Raw genomic sequence first — 6,000 nt, forward strand, 5'->3', positions numbered from 1 at the left:
GGTTCTCCGCTCCTAATTTAGTCCCCGGCTCCGGCCGTTACTTTAGGCCGCGACGTTCAGAGCGGCGGATCTTGCATTAGCAGGGCGTTCCGCGCTGCGGGCAGATTCTCATTACAGCGGGGACGTTCCGGTGTCCTGTGTGGCACTTTTACGCCGTTTTCGGGCAGGATAAATGTCCGGATTTACTGGGGAGATTCGCCGGACCACAGAGCACTCCTAAGATGTGGCCATCTTAGCTGGACGTTGGCCACGCCCCCTAGCTTAAACAACTTGAGTAATCTGGGGCCTGCCTGTGCGCGCGAAAGCTCAACCTAGCTGACAGCATTCAAGATGGCATGTCAAAGCCAATAGTAAGAACTTCATAATACTTCCTAATGTACAACATAATGCACATTTGGGCACCACTGCTTATAACACTACACTCTGAGACCAAGAAGTATATTCCACACCTCTCTCTCTCTCTCTCTCTCTCTCTCTCTCTCTCTCTCTCTCTCATGCTTTCTAATGCACATCCCACAATGTTATGTTCTTGGCAAAGCTGCTCTGCTCTGTGAAAGCTCTTCCGCTTTAAAACTTCAAAGAGACACAAAAGAAATCTTCAAAGAAACATGGACATACAGTACATTCAAGCTAGGATAAAATAAAACACCTAACGTCAATTAAAATAATGGTAGTCAAAGGTCATCACGTGGTCCCAATACATGGGAGTGCTCTAGAACTACACCCGGGGAGGCGACTCCTATAGCATCTTTGGCAGGATTCACAACTGCATCGAAGTCCCCTGCAATTTTTGTCAACCCTTGAGGAAGGGACGTCAGCAGGGTATGTGCTCCTTGAGGGAGGTCTCCATAAGCGCTGGGGGGATATAGACCGTTGTACTCCAATCTTCCCCAGTAAAAGCCAAAAAGCGCCCCATAGGATCCAAGACCTTTCAGGTAACTGCGAAAGGAGGGTGAAGGAGAATGGCAACCCTCCCCCACCCCTGGGTGAACACAGCATGGTGGACCCTGTTGTAACCCTGACGGGCTAAAAACGAGCAATGAGTGCCAAACAAGTGGGTTCTCCATCAACTGAACAAACATATTGACAACATTAATTTGCTAGACCATCACCAATCTGGCTTTAGAAAAGGTTACAGCACCGAAACTGCAATCCTCAACATCATGGACAACATCCTCAACTCCCTCGACTCAGATGACTGCTGTCGACTTATCCTTCTAGACTTGTCAGCAGCCTTTGACACTGTAGACCACAATCTTCTCATCAAAGCTCTCAGAGAGGGTAGGTGCAGACGAAGTGGTCCTCCAATGGTTCTCCTCCTTCTTCCAAAACTGCTCCCAAAGAGTAAAAATGAAATCCTTTGCTTCTGACCTCCCCGTGAACAGAGGTGTCCCTCAAGGATCCATTCTCTCCCCTCAATTGTTCAACATATATGTGGAACCCCTCACCCTCATTCTGAAAAAAGCGAACATCCCTTTTCATCTAGAAGCAGAATACAATGATGGACCCTTCTTAAGTACAGCACCTGAACGATTTTCTCCCCGTGGTATTCGTTGACCCTTATATTAATTAGGGGGATTGTGTGCACACTGGATGGCACCCATCATCACTGTGCCTAATCCCTGAGGGATTTAAATACAGGAAAAACTACCGCAAAGGTGCACCACACAACAAAAAGTATCAGAAAGATCAGTGCGGATGAATTGTAAGCACAATAAAGAATTATTTTTCAAAGAGATGTTGTTGATCTTCTTTAAATCTTTATTTGCAGTGATCAGTGAAACATAAACAGCCGACGCGTTTCGTCCCAAGCTGGGACTTCTTCAGGGCTTTGAATTTAAGGTTCGTCGCTTATACGGGGGAGTATGGAAGGAACCGGGGTGCAAGGAACGCCTTCCCGGAAAGTGTAGTCCTCTTCAAAAATTAAATTGAACCGAGCTGGACTGTAAGCCTGCTGGTGCGCAATGAATGCAGTGCTTGTAGGGAATACCGGGTGGTAAAACCGGTCTTATCACTTTCGTGTAAGTCTCAAAGTCGTTTGCTGACTAGATGAAGAAATAAGTAGTGGACTGAATGTCCTGATCGTCCAAGGGAGGAGGGAGTGGGCACTGTATAATCCAGCAGGCCGTTCCTGTTAAAACGGCCGGCTCCCATCCACGTCCCTCGTCCCGAAACAGCACCCGCGGCGACGAAGTGTTCCCTTTTCATCTATATGCAGATGACACTCAAATCTACTTGGAAACCTCCTCCTCCTTTAACGACATCCTAAGACTCAACAATACTCTCAGAGAAGTACAAGAATGGCTATCAACGAACCACCTTAAACTTAATCAGGGAAAAACTAAGATCCTCCTCATCTCCAACAAGGAAAAAAAACCGCAAATCGTTGATGGTTGAAAGCAATTGATGCCCTCAACGGAAATCTCACCCTGGCAAGCTCGGTCAAATCCCTAGGAATCACCCTTTACCACAAACTATCCATGACCAATCACATCAAGAACTCCGCCAAGAGCGCCTTCCTCAATCTGAAGCTCCTCAACAAAATCAAACTCCACATCCCTCCTATCGACCTTAAACAAGCCACCCAATCTCTGGTGTTCTCCAGACTGGACTATGGGAACGCAGTCCTCTCCGGTACAGCTCGCTCCCACCTGGCCACACTCAAAACCACCCTCAATGCAGCAGCCATAATGGTCACCGGAATCAAAATATTTGACCATATATCTCCCGCACTCAGAGATCTAAAATGGCTCCCAGTGGAAATGTGTACCAGCTTCAGAACTGCCTAACTCACACACAAAGCCCTGCACACAGGGAAACTGGAATACCTAGCCTCCGAACTCAAGAAAGCCGGGCAATCAAGAAGCCTCAGGAGTTCCAACTCCTTCCTACTCATCCCCCTGAAAACGCGTAAACAAAAGACTGCAGCCCGCTCTTTTGCAGGCAACGCTCCGAAAATCTGGAACTCCGTCCCAGTTGACATCAGAACCACCCCCTCCTTTCCAAAATTCAAAAGCCTCCTAAAAGACCTTTACCTCAACCGCGCCTTCCTGAACTCACATGCCTCCACCAGGCAGTCACCTGACATCGCGCTCCCACCAGGCAGCCATCAGACATCGCACAACTACTACTTACCTCATGCCCTCTCCCCGAACACTCAGCCCTTGGGTCGGCACCGCTAAGAGAAAACTCCAGCATAAGACTTGCTCTGCCTAGGCTTTGAGACTACCTCTTGACCCCTCTACCTCAATGTTACACCTCAGACACCTCGACCTCTCTACCCCAACGACGCACCTCTGACGCTCAGAAGAACTATAATGTTTGAACACTTCTGTAATTGTCTACCATGCCACTATCCTGTATTTGTCTTCTCTTCATCATGTTGTAAAGCGCTCCGATACTAGCGCTATAGAAAACCTCTAAAAAATAAATAAAAAAGTTCTAACAAATATAACCATTTCTGTTGGAGGACGAAGTGGTGGACCCCTCCATGTTGCAGGATTTAATGAGTCTCAGGAACATGAAACAGTAATGCCTCTAGAGGCTGTCGCTGCTAGTGGGTGTTGTTATAGAAACCTGGGCTGCGAGAGAGATCTCAGTCTTCAGTTTCATGGAGTGATCGAGCCGGAGAGAACCTCTGAGGCCCTCTCTACAGGTTCATATTCATGCGATCTTCTGCGTTGCCTGCTTTCAGCAGGGGATAAGAATGTGCTCAGAATGTTAGCCTCAGCGACTGATGGTTTCAGACAAGATTTGCGGCCCCTGGGGGAGCAAGTACGTTGTCGCTGGGAGCCTGGTTGTCTACTTTGAGCGGTGTCAACGTTGTGTTTCAGTGGGGACATGTCTGTTGCTTTTGGCAAGGTTAAAGGTCGTTCCACAGTGGCCCATGTCCAGGCCGGTTCTGGAGTATTGAAGAAGTGAGTCTTATTGTTCAAGACCACCTGGAGGCAGGCAGGGAACAGGAGACGGTGGGCCAAGTTAAGCACCCTTAGGTTTTGTTTGACTGCAGTCAAGGATCTTCTTTGTTATTGTATTTCTTTCATATAGTCTGGAAAAATCATCTTTTTTTTAAAAACTTCCTCGCCCAAAACTTGTACAAGAAACGTTTAGAGCCCCACTCCATTACCATTTCTTCCAACAAACCTCCCCATATTGGAGACCCCGGTTCGCCAAGGAGGATTCTACAGTTTTTAAACTGGAAGGCCATACAATATAACTTTAAATCTGGGAGAGCCAGCCTGCCTTTCTCGAGCTTGCGCCTCCGTTTCTTCCAGGCGAGCCGGGCTCCCTTCAATGCCCAAACAAAAACTTACTAGTTTCCCCTGTATCTTATCGATCACAGCCTTGCGGAATGTCAGGGGGATACAGTTAAAAAGGTATGTCAGTTTGGGGAGTATGACCATTTTAATTAAACTCACTCTCCCATAAATAGTCTGGGGCAGATTCTTCCATCCAGCTAGTGATGTATCAATCTCTTTTGCTATCCTCTCCAAATTATACTGAAGGATTTCCACTAATGGTTTAATAATACTTATTCCTAAATATCGAAGCTCATTCTGTGCATTTCCCCTCCAATTTGGGACATTCCAACACTTCATTCCGGTCTTCGTATTATTTACCAAATAGCCAGATTATACCCCATATTCTTTCACCAGAACTTCCACCCTGGGCATAGTTAGAACCAGATCCGAAGATCATCCCCATACAGTCCAACTTTGTTTCTATAGGCACCTGCTCTAAAGGCAATAACCTGAACATCTTGTCGCAATAACTAGGCAAAAAGTTCGATATATATATCGAACAACAGTGGCGAGATAGGGCAACTCTGCCCCTGGAGTTCGGGAAACTTCTTGTTAGGGAGTCATTAAGGAGAAACCTGGCTGTTGACTGCTCATACAAAGCTTTTAACATTGTAACAAAACAGTGGCCAAAAACCATTATCGCCAAAACTTCCCATAAGTAAGTCTAGCAGACATGGTTGAAAGCCTTAGCAGCGTCCAGTGTGACTTCTGCCAAGGGGATTGATCGTGCTGTAACCAGGTATATACTGCCAATTAATTGCTGGGTGAGTTCATGGATCTGCCTCCCTGGGACAAATCCTTTCTGATCGGGTTTATAAGCTGGGGAACCAGTTTGGCCAATCCCCCTGCCAAAACGCTAAAGAAAAGCTTATAATCAGCGTTAAGCAGGGATATCGGACGGTACATTCTGCCTTCCTTGGGTCTTTAGCTGGTTTTAGGATCAGGACTATAGTAGTCTCTTTCCATGATCCAGGCCCCCGCTTTCCCCATATACACCTGATTACACAAGTTCTCCCAAACCAGGAGTACTTCATCTATTAGCAGTTTATAGACCGCCGAGGGGGTAGCGTCAAACCCAGCAGCCTTCCCACTCTTAGCTCTAATCAAGGCTCATCTGATCTTTTCCTGAGTAATCGGGGCTTCCATACACGCCTTCCCTTCTTGAGCCAATAGAGGGAGACCAATCTCCCCCAACCAGTCTTTAAGCCTTCGGGATTCTGGAAAGATATCTTCCTTATAAAGTAAAGAGAAAAGGGAGACCACATGATTCTGCATATCTTCCCAGTAATCTAACATCTTACCCAGGGGGCCTACCAATTCTTTAATCATGTTCCTGATTCTTTCTACCCTGGCTTTCCATGCCAGTAGTGCCCTGGCTTTCTCCCTGTACTCAAACTGTCTCGTACTTCCAGCCTGCCACCTAGCCTTACACTTGGGACTCCAATTTGATTTTATAATTTAACTGCACCTCTTCAAGTCTTTTTATCAGCATCTCTGTATCTACCCCACCCCTTGAGTTTTGTGCCATGGCCTCAAGAATACCAACTTCTTTTTCGATTCCTACTAGTTCTACCCTCTCCTCTCTTCCCTTAGAACAACGAAAACTTTTTAATACCCCCCTGGATGTATGCTTTAAAAGCATCCCACTCTGCTCCTGGGAAAGCAGTACCTGTATTAATCAAAACGTACACAAGCGTGG

Source organism: Lissotriton vulgaris, chromosome 2_1, assembly GCF_964263255.1.
Source record: "Lissotriton vulgaris chromosome 2_1, aLisVul1.2, whole genome shotgun sequence".
NCBI classification, from domain to species: Eukaryota; Metazoa; Chordata; class Amphibia; order Caudata; family Salamandridae; genus Lissotriton; species Lissotriton vulgaris.